Genomic DNA, 15,281 nt, shown 5'->3' on the forward strand with positions numbered 1-15,281 from the left:
AAAGGGTTTTTTTAACCACATTCAGATAATAATTCTGATTCTGTTATTGATGTGATTATAATTGATGCTCCTTCTGCATTCAGTCTTCAGAATATCTAATGCTGAAACCTGGTAAACACTGAATTTGTAGAAAATCCAATTTCTGAAGTGGTGTTTCCATGAAGAAGTATTTAGCCTAATGCCATCAAGTTATCTTTTGACCAGAAGAGGTTTTAGCTCATCTGAACATTACCTGTGAAGTAAAATTCTTTGGGGGTAAATGGAAAACTGGGGCTAGGCACCTTATTAAAGAATCTCATGAACAGTGAGGCTTCAGAGGGGGAATATGCTTTCTTAGGAGATAATAATTTTTGATACATCTTCTTTTTTTTCCTCTTCTGTAAATCTCAACTTTTAATACCTCACTCCTATTCAAGGAGCCCTATTTGACAATCAGTCCTTCCAGTATTGCCCTTTCTGTCTTTTGTGTGTGTGACTATTCAACAAAAAATATTACTGTATTCTAGGAACTAGCCAGGGAATCAGAAGACTGTTGATCTGTGGTTTACAAATATAAACTCCTGATCTAATGATGATTCTTTTTCTCTAACATTTTTTTCCTTGTCTCACTTTGTTTTCATTATAACCTCTTTAGAACCAAGATTGCCTCATATTTTTGCTATTATGTCTCAGCACACTGAAGACCAACGAATGGACACTACCGTCTACTTCCTCAGTTCAGACAATTATTGGAAGAAGTATTTTCACCATTCAGCTTGTTATTTCAAAGGACAGACAGTGCCTTAAACTGTGTTTAAATGTTTTCAGGCTTTCAGTGTTTTCTTCAATTTTCAGAAGAGCCTGTCGAAATCCTCATCTTTATTAGCTGTTAGTTTGAAGTGAGCTTGCTCACTGAAAGTAATCAATGTGTTTAATCTCCTGTTATGTGCAATAGGAATAACATTACTGTTCACTTAAGAGCAGTCCTTGCTTCATTCTGAAGTGCCAGTAAGAGCCTAAAAATCTCAACAGACTGTCTTGCAATATATACTTCTATCCTCATGCTTGAAATCCTTGCCAATCTCTTATCCTCTTACATTCACATGTAGGGCTCACATGTTGAAATGTGCATTTCTTAAGGTCCACTGTGTCTGTGACTCCAAGTGACACAAATTGGTTTTAACTGAATTATGTTTTCCAGTGATCTTTCAGGGGCTCTGGCTGCTTCTACATCAAATACTGAAGTTTCTCTGATAAAGCTATACAGACATCAGTGGAGGAAGTGAGTGTCTGTCAGAGTCCCTTACTTCTCTTCCCCTGCTTATCTTCAGAATTTTAAACTGAGAGTAATATTGCATCTACTGAGTAGGTTAGCTTGCTTCATTAACAAGAAGTATGTGAATAGTCGTTGACTGGGCTGTGATGAGAAGATTAAACTGTCAGACATCCCAGAGCATACATAAAGAGGTGCTTGGAAGTCAGCATCTGGAACAATGAGTGGAGAAATAAAATGCAACATGTACAAAGTTTTGAGTGCTGGCAACAGTGATGGGAAGAACAGATCCATTAGAAAGAGGATGCCTGAGATAGATGGAAAATTATAGGTGAGATAAGTCCATTGTCTACTTACAAAAATGTTTGGTAAAGTGACTGAACAGCCCTATACTGTTTCTCAGAAATAAAGGTGTGATATGAAAATTAGCAAAAATTCCTGTCTATATCTCATGATTATTACTATTTTAATTTGTGGATCAAAAATGAGGGCTGCATAATAAGCATATTTTCTATTTTAAAATCTTATACTATTCTTAAAATTATATTTTCACTGTGATTGTATCCAATTTATTGCTTTCTCAGAGAGTGATAATACTTGTTTTGTTTGTTTTATGTTTTTTGGGTTATTTTTATGGCCAGTATAAAATTGAATTTATTGCTTTTTGAGTAGATTTAGAGACCACATTTTCAAACAGGGCAAATTAATTTAAAGTATTGGATTTCAAAATCTCATCTGTATTTATTTATTTATTTATTTATTTATTTATTTATTTATTTATTTATATAAATTTTGCACTATCTCCTTTAGAATCAAAAATAAAGGAACAAAAACGGGTTACTATGTCTTATCCAGTCCCTGAATTGTATCCTTGTAGACAAAAAGATAGCTCCTCTGCAGAAAAAACACAGTTCATAATGCAGAAAGTACAGTCATAGTACTGTATTTCTGAGCATAAATCCAAAATGGTGAAAACAAATCACATCCCAAAGTACCTTTATTTGTACACACTAGCTATCAAAAGAACCTTATGAAGTGATTTAGACATAGATGTGGACACTGTATATGCCTGGCATTGGTTGAAATGAATCTTCTGAACCTGGTTTAGCTTTTGCATATTCTTTGACACCGCCACAGTATGCTGGTTGACGATCAATGACTGGAAACCTGTTATAGTTCCTTTTTTTTTTTTTTTGGCCATGATAAAGACATAATAAGACTTGCACTTTTATTCCATTAGTTATAATGCATGTTGTGTTGGGGTTTTGTGGTGTTTGTTTTAATAACTGTGTTTCTATTATATCATATTCTTATTGAAATATAAAACTGTTTAAAACACTGCAAGTTCTAATAAATTTAGAATGTGCATTTCAAAGATAAAAATGCAACAACAGTTTAAGATACTAATGCCTGTTTAGCCACATGGAACTTAAACCAAACTGTCAGTAATTTATTCAGGTTTCTTACTCATTATGCCAATGGTTTTATCCTTGACCTGGAAGGACCACACACTCCAGGGATTAGTGGTAATTACGTTTCAGGCTAAGATGATCTCCATAGAGCAAAGACTGCCAATTGAATCATAATTGTGCTGAACTGCATAAAAATTATGCCAAATTATGCACAGATACTTTAAAAGCAAGTTGCTCCTAAAATGGTGAGTAGCAGGGTATATTGTACTGCCAAGTAAAGGCAGGGATAAGAAAAGTAGCTGTTGCTTTCTTGGGTAATTTTGGAATTTAAATTTCAGTTTACTGCTCCAACTGAAACTTACAGAAAAAGTTACATCTCAGAGATAAAGATTCAGTATTTATGAAAAATTTTAAAGTTCCTTTATTCTTTTTTTAATGACATATTTGTAAGCTTGTTATTTAATTCTGGCTTACAGTAATACTTAGCTAGCAGTTAAATATCCTGAAGTGACTCTTTAACTTTCTAGATACTGAGAAAAGTAAAAAAACCCTTTTTTCATCTTGGTAGGTAGGTGCTTTTGCTGTTACATTCTTCTGTAAATGTCTACATTACTTTACCTAACCAATTTCATTAAGACAACATGTGTCTTGTTTTTGTAGTTGCAATTAATTTATAATATATTTAGTATAATTTAAAAAAAATTCAGTTTGACTACAGAAGTTATTAAGTATTTAATTCCTATTTGCTCACCTATATAAAATTGCATTAGGTAACTGTACACAAAAAGTATCTTGTGCTTTTATTTTTTAATTTTATTTAATGTTCTTAAATATGTTATTATTTTAAAATAAAAAGAGTCATTTTTAACTACCATAGGTTCCTCAGCTACAGAGACAAAACTTCAGAGATTCATCACACCTACTTTCAGTTAAATCATCTCTTGTAAAGGTCTCTTAACCAAGTATAGAAGTATCGAGATCAATGATTTGAATGAAACATTTAAAGCATATTTAAGATGGGTTATTTTCGTGGTTTGTTGTTTTGGTTTTTTTCTCCATTATAACATCTTATTGCAAATTTTCTGAAGTACTATCTGTGTTAAGACAGAATCGGACTGGTAATTTTATTATGACAGCAAGGATATTACTTGCATACAGTTGAATGTGATAGGAAAGCATGTGGAGCAATTTGAGGCCTAAAAGGATTTCACATCAATAATAATATCATTATTTCTTCTCTGTTTTACATAACGTACCACAGTGTACAATAGGGATTGCCCAACTTTTCTCATCATGCAACCCTATAATTAAAAAATTGAACACAGATAAACAGTTATGTTTACTTATTAAGAATTGCTTCATCTTCTACATAGTTCTAATACTTTCTTCTTGAAACCCGTTGGAACATCTTGCACACCCCAAAGGGTGGGCTCACTCCACTTTGGAGATTTCTGACCGACTGAACCTTCAAATCGAGCTGGAGTTGCTATTTCAATGACAGAGGCATTCAACCAGAAATCTAGCAATGAAATGCTGAATTTCATGGTATCAATGACATTTTTGATGAAAGGGAGAAAGCAACGGGAGGGTGTGGGAGATAGAGGTGTGTGTATTAGCAAAAAAACTGTGAAACAGTGTAATAGTCAGAAAAAAGTAACCATTTGTTCAATTCATATTAGACTGATATATACCACAAATATTAAGAATAACCACAATTTCAAAAGTATCAAACTACTCAGTTTCACAGGGCATTGTATGTTAAGATTATCTGCCACAGTAAGATCTATTTCAAACTGTTTGTGGGCAGGGTTGGCATTTAATAGGCCACAGTGTACTTGAATGCTGGCAGCACAGGGAGTGCCAAAGGACCTGTCTTGTTTGAGATATTTTATTTATACCTGAGGAGGTAACAAGAATATGCCCTTATCGAGATTTCAGATAACATGTGTCTCATCCCTGTTCAGCAGTATTCTTACCAGCAAATAATTCTATCTACAAGTAGAGAAGCCATAGTTTTTGACTTCTGTAACATAAATATTAAGTATTTTAATAAGTAATTGATAAAAATGTGTCAAAGTACTGGACAAAATTGTGTATGAACTTAATTATTTGTTTTCAAGCAACTTACACTCATCACTTTGTCTCATAACTTTCATGTTTCATAAGCAAAGGTTCAATGAACACATTAACTCTAGCTTGTGCCACTACTCCTACTTTTCAAGTTTCAAAAACAAAATTAGAAAGTTTTTTTATGCTGCAGTCCTCTAAATTGAAATACGCTTCAAATTTTATGTCTTTAATTTCCAAACAAAGGTTGCCTAGAGTTCTAGTCTGAACACCATGGCCATAGTTATTGAACAGTAATGGCCTCTTAAGTTGCTGAAAGTGTCAGAAACATTCATGGGCACAGCAGACATTTGGTTTCATAAAACAAGTTATCTATTCTTTGAGCTGTAATCCCAGAAAAGGCGTTATCTCTGTTCATTGGATGCTACAAGCATGGTCTTTCACTTAATTGACAAATCAGCAAGTTTAATTGATTCTTCGATCTGCAGGGCAAGAACAGCTGAGCTAAATGTTCTTCTACACTACCTCCTTCCCAAATCTGTAGCCATTAAAACTCAATTAACATAAATATGTGTCATAGTTTATATAAACTGTTATTGAATAAAATTTATATGCAATGCCTAGAAAAAAAATTAAAATTCAGGCTTCCTCATCTTTTATGTCAATGTTCTAAATTCAAACATATTCTTTTTCTGAATGGCTATCCATCTATGTGTCTATGAAGCAAGGCCCTCTTTTATAATATTCCCTTGCCCTGAAGGCATCTTCCAGAGAACGCAGCTTCCATTGGGCTGAAGATTATATTGAACATTAAAGGTTTGATAAGTTCTCTAGCTTTAAAAAAAAAAAAAAACAAAAAAAAAACCAAAAAAACCAAACCAAAACCAAACCAAATTATGAAACACACAGGTTTGGAGCAGAATGCACTTTTGTGAGCACATGGTGATGGATGTGATTTACTGAATTTTCTGCATTTTTTGAGGGGAGGGATTTTGGAGGTTTTTGGAGGGTTGCGTTTTTTTGGGGGGGTTGGGGTTTTTTTGTGATTTGATTTTTGTTGTTGTTTAAACTCATACTTTAGATTAACCTAATTTAATTACCTAAATTATCTTTTAGTCCTAATTGAGGAATCCAAGTGTTCCTGAAGAATTAGACACGCAACTCTTTAATCAGAGGGCTGAAAAGCATGGTGAGGAATATGAGAAAAGACTGAAAAATATCAAGAGGTTCATTTAGGACAAGTGTCTCACTCACACAGAAAATTTTATTTTCTGAAAACAAATATCAAAAAAGGTCTAAGGAGGAAGCCAGGGAAATGTTGCAAAACAGAAGGAAGAACAGCTTCAGAAAAGGAAAGGCAATTTATAATTTTTTTCTTTTATTTTCATTTGTCTTTAATTCCAGCATATGTTCAATGTGAAAATGCAATATTCTCTTTTAGAAAGAGAAACTAAGTTATCTGTTTCAAGTCACCTGCTTCATTTTGTTCCAGATTGAGAAAGACACTCTCTTACATTTTCCCTCAGATTTCTCTCCCTTGGTCAGAAGTCATCTGGGAGCTGTGAGGATGGTACTCTAAAGTTCAGTAGTTACCTGCTGAGCAGAGCAACTCTACTATAGCATTCACAGTTACTGAGGTTTTTTTATCCCTCATACTCAGACACTTCTATCACCCTCTGATGTTACTAGGCATTCTCTCTGAAATATTCATTGCTCAGACCATAGCTGTTTGAGTGGCTGTACTTGGAAAAATAGAAGTACAATCCTTTCAGCCTCCTATACTCTATTTTTCTCCTTTTTACTGAAAGGACAAATGTAAGCATTTTGCTGCAGTTACTGTTCAGTTTTAGGATAATAGCTTTACTTCACTGTTGTGCAAGTGTGCATTCACTCTTTTTCATATGGGCTTGATAAAGAAAGGATAAGAAAGATAAATTTGTTGATTCCCAGTCATTCTGCCAACCTATTTGATTTGTACTTTTCATGTTATAGATGGGGGTGGGAGAGGTGTTGCAGAAGTAGCTTACCTCCTGCTGTAAGTCAGCACTACTTTCACATCTTTCTATTGATATCATATTTTGAAACATAATTATGAAAAAGAACTCTATACATAAAGAAATATTCCACTCCCCGTCTGAGTGTTTCAGAATTTATAATCTGGCTGAACTGTAAAAGGAAGAGGTGTGCACACATGCGGTTCCCCAAAGAAACAAAATAAAACCTCATAAAAGTAGATCTTTTTAATGCAGTAATTTTCTGGAACTTTAGTGTGAATTTCAAAGGTCGTTTCTACCATGCTTCAATTTTTGCTGTGCTTGCAACTGTAAGGTGTGGCACATAGCCATGGGAGTTTTCAGAGCTGATAATCCATAGCCAGTCTGCAGGGGAACAGCTCATCTGACCCTGTTGTTCTTAAAATCTCCTTAGCAGTTTCCATTACAAAGTCCTCTACCAGTACTGTTGTGTTAAGATTTCATTTATTTTCTGTAGAGCTGTCCTAGTTCAGCAGGAGGGACCAGCTAACCCTTTGTGGGGGTGATCAAAGCTGTGTATTCTACCCCCTCTATTCATTCCCCAAGGTCAATGGGCCATTAGCAGCAGCTGCCCAGGGAGCCATTATCACTTCACACCCAGCCTGAGGGGGCGGAGCTGCTAAGGGGCCATCAACAGCTCAACACCCCCTGGCTCCCAGAGTTAATCACCCATTGTGTGAGTCCCCGCCCAGGGGGAGGGACTGAGTGCTCCCTGAGGGTACATAAGTGGTGGGTAAGAAGACCTTGGGAACTTCTTGTCGGATTCAGAGCAGCAGCAGGACCTTAACAGCAGGAGATCCCCGCTCTGGCCCAGACCACAGCCCTCGCCTGCACCAACAGGTTTTTCTTTTCCTTTTGCTCTGGACTTGGGGGAACCACAGGGGTCTCAGCACAAGGGCTAACAAACCCCCTTGGGTTTGTGCCCCAGGACACTGGGTTATATTGCTGGGGTTTTGTGAGTTGAAAGCAATTTCCCTTGTGTGTCAGTGTTGTTATTGTAATATTATTATTAAATTTTAGGTCTGACTTATAATCTCTCTCATGGTGAGTTCATTTCCCCTGCTGGTTCACCTTTAAACCAGCACAAGAGCAAAACTATGTATTTCAGATTATTTGATCCCATATGCCAAACAGAAATACCAGGCCTGATCTGTGTTCTGCTGTTCACTTTCTCTGGGCTTGCTGAAGTCCCAGCAGAAGAGCCTCAGCTCCAAGGCTCAGCATTACCCCTCTTTCATGTCACCCAGTCAGTCTGGGAGCAGACCACACACATGGGCCAAAGAGACCTGCAGCATCTCTGAACAGTTTTTAGGAAGCTGATGAATTCTGAGAGAGTGCTAAGGGAAAAGAGTCAACAAAGGAGTCAAATATATTATCATACACTGTTACAGCATGGCGAATGCTGAACATACAGCCAAGAAGAAGGCCAGTGTTGTGCAGCAGCAACATATAGAGAGGTTAGGAAATACTCTGTACCTTTCAGAGCAACCTAGTAGCACTTTTCTTGAGAGTTTTTCTACTCTTCTTGATATGAAAAGATCTGCAGAAGTAGTCTTTTCATTCAGTTGAACTGAGAACTTATAAATAAATATTAAACAAGTCTTTAATTTAAAAAAAAGCAAAAAAATCTTTTTTACTATTTATTTAAATTTCATTGCAAATTGGTAAAATTTCTGTTCGGAACAAGTAGTATTACAGAGGTAGATTCTGCCACCACTAGACCCTTAGATGTTATCCAGCTATTCATATGGTGGCATTTTGAACCAGAGGAAATTTCAGTATTTCAGAGAAAATTTCAGTATTCAAAAAGAAAAATAATACACGTCACAACATTGCTTCACATTTTGAACTCTGCCTCTGTTATTTCCATGACTGATATTAAACTGTAAGGCAAGTAGCAACCCCATTAAAAACTACTTTCCAATTATTTGGTAAATATGCTGCTCAAGGAGCTAGTAACAAATGCAAAGATTAATTACAGGGAAAATTGAGACTTACATTTTTCAAGAAAAGACAGAAATGTGAAGGAATTTTATTATTACAGTACATGTCAAGGCATTTGGACACTGATGCTTGAAAAAAAATTATGGGAGATGGAGAAAAATAAAACCAAGAAATGGAGTCTGTATTTATTTAATGATGTCTTTTTGTAGTTATAGAGCATATATAACATGGATCATACTTACCTGCTGTAATTTTATTAAGCAAAAAAATAAAGTTGGGGAAAAAAAACTTTTTTTCCCCTTTCTTCTCTTCCTGATTACTTGTTTTATATGGATATTATGCTTTGACTGTTGCATTATGAAATTCTCTGAGCTGGGATTATTACCTGCAGTATATTTTCAGAGTACTTTGCACAAGACAACAGCCTGGCTGAGTCTTGCTATATTATGAGTAAAGACACATTGCTAGACTCGGTGGGATCTTTCAGCTGTGTTAAACCACTATGACAGCACAAAGGCAATGCAAATGTAGTTGTGTTAACTAGCTAAATCAGATTTCTTAGAATTCTCACTCACTAGAGAAGTCAAAGTGAATAAAGAAGTCAGCAAACTGCATCCAAATTCATAATGCTAGACAGTTTACTGTGGAAAAAAAGTGTTGAAAAAATATAAACTGGAGAGAGGAGGGGGAATATAGGATAAAATCAAATTTAGTAATGTTTCTATTAAAAGAAAAACAACAGCACAATTCGATATGCATAATATTTCATTGGATCTAGTTTAACAGCAGGAGTGGAAATATTGCTTTATAAGTTAACTCCAGAAGACTTTCAGCGTACATTTTTCACCATAAATTTGTACATTATTTTCAGTATTTCCTCTTTAAATGAGTTATACAGTGATATTGGTTGACTGATCCAATAGTTAGCTGAAGTGTAGGCCTAAATCACAGAAATTCAACTCATTTAGTTTTTATCTTATCTAAGATATATTTGATGGAAATTCTTGATTTAAAAGTATCACAGTATACAGAAACTGAGGGAACAATAATGCTAGGTTGCCAGTGTCTTGGTTTGAGGGGAAAAAAACCAAAAATGTTTACCCACAAGTGGGGGAGGAGGGCCTTCTCCACAATAATCACGCCACTCTTTATCAAATTTAAGAAAAAAAGGAATTTTAATAGAAGGATAACTGTTCTTAACTGCTATATATAAACTGACTAGTGCAAACCACTTCCCCAACACCACAAGAGAAAGAAAAAAACCAAACAACAACAAAACCCAGCAGGTTTTCCTCCAGGAGGAAAGTTATACTTAAGCAGTGTCAAATGTCACAGCCCGGCTGGCTGCGGAGTGAGTTCCCAGTAGTTCCCAGTCCCTCTCCAGCGAGACAGACGAGTGGTTAGCTCTCAGATGAACTCTGTGTCTCTTGTCCCAGATGAAGGAAAAAGAAAGCTGAAAGTGGGGAACCACCACGTGTCCTGCAAAAGCAGCTGCAAACCTCTCTCTCTCCTGGGTCACTGCCCCAGCCGGGGCGGGCAGGCTGTGATGGTGCAGGCGGTGGTCAGACTGCAACAGAGGCCGGGATCCCAGATGCAGGAACCAGGAGAAACAGCCACGGCAAGGAGAAAAAAAAGCAGCAGCTCAGCCAGAAGCCCCAGCAGTGCCAGCAGAGCCACTTCTCTCCTCGGCAGCCACCGCTCCTGCCTTCCACCGAGCTAAGAAAAAAAGATGTCCCCAAAAAAACAAAAGAGACAAACCTGCCCCCATCCAAGTGATCAGTAGTTAACTACTTCTTTTGTTAACTGCTGGCATGGGCAGTTAGTGGCAGGGGAGAGAATTTACATAATAATCCCAAACTACAAAAGCCAGAAATGCACAAACCAGCAGACATCACAGCTCATTGAATACGAAAATTGTTTTCAGTTTTGTGTATACTTATTCATTGTCTGTTCTATTTTAAATTAGTTTTTTCACTACTACCAACCTAGCTATTATATTAAGAAACTGTTCTATCAATGTTCAGTATAGTAGTCATTTTTATATAGAGACTCAAATAATGTTTTTCATATTGTCTTAGTTGCTCCCATTTTCTCTTCAAAAGTCTTCTCTGCCTTAAAATAGTGTTACCCTTATTTCTGTCATTTTAATCTCCTGATATGTGCTTTGCACTTGACTGAATATCTTTTGCCTTGGATCCTTCCTTTTTTCCCTCATTTCTTACTTAAGGGTAGTAATCAAAACTTTGCAGGCTTCATCTGTCCTTAGCAAATTAGAATTTTCATTTGCATATTATATTTCCAAAGAATGCATGACAGTATAGATGAAATGGTTTTAAGGCATAAGCTTGGGATGGCCACAAGGAAAGAAATCATTAGTGAATTTTGCCTATCATCCTAAATTAGTGCTGCAAAAAACTCTATATATCATTCTAAAATTCTATTTTAAAAAAGCTTTAGAAATATATTTTCTACATAGTAGAAACAAAATAATACAAATTCCCTTAGTATATAGAAAATAAACATGGCAGGAAAAATAATCAACCAAACAAACACAAAATACATCATGTTTTAAAGCACCTTGTAAATAAACTAAATAATTTTAATTTGTATGGTATTGGAGTGTATTTGATCTGTTATCTCTTGAGCTGGCATACCAGAATTGTTTATTTCTTCTATGAAAAAAGTTCCTATTTCTAGTCCTGCTGTGATCGTGTATATCAGGTCTCCTCAAGCTAGCACAAATCAAGAATGATATGTGTCATTTCTAGCAAAACAAAAACAACCATACCACACAAAAAAACCCCAAACCAAATGAACAAAAAAACCCCTCTTCATGGATTTAATAGCCTAAATAATAAATTTTAATGCTTGGGGGAAAAAAACCCATAATTTTCATATCAATTGCTGTTGCATTGTTGTTCTCCGCTCTTTGATTAACATTCATTAATCACATCTTTCGTTTGATCCTCTCCTAAAAGTTTTGGAAATAAAACTATGACACTCAGAAGGAGACCAATAATAACAGAGTAACTTATGTCATGCTTTCCTGGGCAGATCACTCTAGACCAACCTGTTCCTATAGGGATGACCAGAGACAAATTTAGGGAGAACACATGTCCCTGTCTGTGATCCTCTCCCATCATTCCTTCTCTGACTTCATGATTATTATATTAGACATTCTAGCATGTCTCTCTTTCTCCATTTCTTTCAGTATAGATTTGCTCTTTTTCTGTTTGTTCATCCATGAATTTGAAACTGCTAACATTAGCTGCTTCCATTATTTCCTATAACAGTAAAATTCAAAATTCATTATGTGCTGCATAAAGAGATATTTTCTTTTATTTTGTTTAAACTGGTTTCATTAAGGTTATTCTAGTTTTGATGTTGTGGTATTTGGTGAATAACAACTCTTATTCACTTTATCTAACACTCTAATGGTTGTGTAGATCTGAGTTATCCTTATTGACTGTTCCCTCTCAAAATCAAAGCCTCAGACTTAGTCCTAGGGTTAACAATATTATCAAATGATGGAAAAACTGTGTTAGGAGGACAGATCATATCACTGTCTCATATCACTAATCTGTGACTGTTCAAAATTACAGAATTGATGAGGTTGAAAGGGACCTCTGGACCATCATCTGGCTTACCCACCCTACTCTGGCTGTGAATTATAAGAACACCTACTCCATCCCAAACCAATTCCACTATGAAGGTAATACTTAGTCTCTCAGCCCATGTGAGATGGTAGTGCCATTTGACATATGCAGTGCAGACTTCGAGCTGCCAAAACAAGATTTTTGGGATGACGGTAAGGCAACAACACTGAGTTTTTGTAAAAGCTTGCCTGGTTTCTCCATTCTGTTCACTTAGGCACTGGTGTCTTTTTTCCATCTGCTACTAAATCATCTTTTAATAGAAAACCTGACAGTAGCTTCTGTGCTACCATGGTTTCCTTTGCAGATATAGGTAAGCAGTGTGTTCATCTATGTATGTAGCATATACGCAGGTGTACCACTGAGAGGTGTTTGTGAATGCATGTACGTGCTTGCAATTAAACATCCATCTGACATTATTCTTTCTTTTTTTCCTGCTTCAGTCAGCACCTGGATTCTAAATTGCTTCAAGTTGTCCAATGGCCTTGTGTCTAAATCAAGACCCTCCAGCAATCACATTATTTTCCTTAAAAGTTGTCAGCAGTCCGTGATTATGTGAAAGTACAGAAGTAATGCCTATAAAGAACAAACTGCATGTGAGAGCTGCAAGACCATGCAAAACGTTTCCTGTGACTCCACTGCTACACAGTTTATAAATCTGACTTTTGGAGGACAGCTTCCAATTAAAAATTTATAAAACAGCTAAATGCTGGTTTCACAGCAATTCTGTCACCTGACACCACTGGTGGACATCTGACATCACAGACAAGTTGTATCAGATATATTATTTACGGCTGATAAGACTCATGGAATTTGTATCATGGTTCAGGACTGTGGGACACTATATGACAGCGTATCATGGGCACAATGACCTCAGAGGTAAATATCAAAGATGTACAAAAGTGAGACAAGATCCAGCAGGATTTCAAAGATCTCAACTGACAGACAAGAAAAGGGCTCTCTCTAGTGGTACAAGCCAGCAAAACAGCAAAGGTGATCTACCTGGATGTCAACATCTCACAGCCTTGAGGCTGAGAAGAAAGAGAGGAATGAGGCCAAGAAAAAAGAGGATTAATATTTTGTGGGATAAAAAAATAAAATATGCAAATTGCGTGATTGATAGTGTTTCAGCGTGCAGCTAAGCACTTGGTCATCATGGCCTAAATGAGGAAAATATGTTCTTCAAACCATACCACACGAACATATGGCCTACTTTGGCAATCAGAAGGACCAGAAATACGTTAGTTCTGGGTCCCTTCTCTCACCAACAAGAGAACACTTGGACAGTTAGCCCCAACATGCTGTTATCGTCATGGCAGCTCCTTTTGGAGGCCTGAGAGCAACAGCATCTTTCCTACTGCTTCCAAGCATGTCATACAGCTTAAACACAAACATATTTCCTATCCACAGTAGTGTGATGCAGTATGTGGCTCCACTGTTTGGAAGACAGAACAACATCTGAATTGGATACTCCATCACTTGGTATCACGCTGGAGGTTCTCCTGACAGTTTTTAGTCTCTATATCTATGTTTTTGCTTCCTCATTGCTACTACTATAGTAGCATTCATTATTATTCACAATAATTTGAATGTGGTAAAACATTTTAAAAATGCATCCTTTTATTTGGATCAAAGTGTTTGTTTTGTCATGCTGGTTTCACTGATGCCTTCAAAACAAACACACAAAAACCCAACCCCCCCAGAGGTTTCCATAGCAACACAAAATGATTTTAATCTCTTATAAAAATAATACATTAGTCTTACTTTCACAGTGCCACACAGTTAAAAGTCACCATATTATAGGAAATATCCTTTCTTTTACCATATTTTCTGCTTTATAATATATAAACAATGTAACACCACTGGGGTTCCCCAGGGCTTTCTATTTGTGACAGTCCTGTTTCATTTCTTTCCCAGTGATCTGGATAAGGGTGTCAAGTGCACTCTCAGTCATTTTGCAGACGACACCAAGTTGTGCAGGAGTGTTGATCTGCTGCAGGGTATGAAGGATCTGCAGAGGGATCTGGACAGGCTGGATCAATGGGCTGATGCCAGTGCTACAAGGTTCAACAAGGCTGAGTGCTGAGTCCTGCTCTTGGGTCACAACAACCTCATGCAGCACTAGAGGCTGGAGAAAGAGTGGCTGGAAAGCTGTCTGGTGGGAAAGGACCTGGGGGTAGTGGCCAATAGATGCTGAACATGAGCCAGCAGTGTGCCCAGGTGGCCAAGAATGCCAGTGGCATCCTCCTTTGTGTCAGAAGCAGTGTGGCCAGCAGGACTAGTGAAGTGATTCTTCCCCTGTACTCATCACTGGGGAGGTTGCATCTCAAGTCCTGTGTTCAGTTTTGGGCCCCTCACTACAAGAAAGACACTGAGGTGCTGAAGCCTGTCCAGGGAAGGCCAAATGAGCTGGTGGATTTTCTGGAGAGTAAGTCCTACTAGGAGCAGCTGAGGGAGTTGGGGCTATTTAGTCTGGGGCTCAAGGGGGAACCTTATCTCTCTCTACAACTACCTGAAATGCAGTTGTAGCAAGGTGGACATCGGTCTCTCCTCCCAAGTAACAAGTAACAGTACAGCAGAAAATTACTTTAAGTTGCACTAGGGAAGGTTTCGATTGGATATCATGAAAATCTTCATGGAAATGGTTGACAAGCACCAGAACTGCCTGACCAGGGAAGTGGTTGAATCACCATCCCTGGATGTCTTTAAAAGACATGTAGATGTGATGCTAAGAGACATGATTTACTGGTGAACTGGGCAGTGTTAGGTCAGTTGTTGGACTCAATGATCTTAAAGGTCTTTTCCAACCTGAATGTTTCTAATAATTGTGTAGGAAAAAAACCCACAACAATACATGCACAACAAATCTACCAACTAACCAAAAAATCAAACCCCAAACCAAAAAAAACCAAAAAAATCC

At 37.0% G+C, this 15,281-nt stretch overlaps 1 long non-coding RNA gene across 1 annotated transcript; it reads left to right on the forward strand.

Annotated features, from left to right (window-relative positions):
- Positions 1 to 1,483: 1,483 nt before the first annotated feature.
- Positions 1,484 to 13,440, forward strand: LOC139679093 (uncharacterized). Its single transcript, XR_011699133.1, has 3 exons — positions 1,484 to 1,583; positions 12,311 to 12,420; positions 12,805 to 13,440. It is a non-coding gene; the product is annotated as an uncharacterized lncRNA (long non-coding RNA).
- The last annotated feature ends 1,841 nt before the right edge of the window (positions 13,441 to 15,281 follow it).

Source organism: Pithys albifrons, chromosome 1, assembly GCF_047495875.1.
Source record: "Pithys albifrons albifrons isolate INPA30051 chromosome 1, PitAlb_v1, whole genome shotgun sequence".
In the NCBI taxonomy this organism is placed as follows: domain Eukaryota; kingdom Metazoa; phylum Chordata; class Aves; order Passeriformes; family Thamnophilidae; genus Pithys; species Pithys albifrons.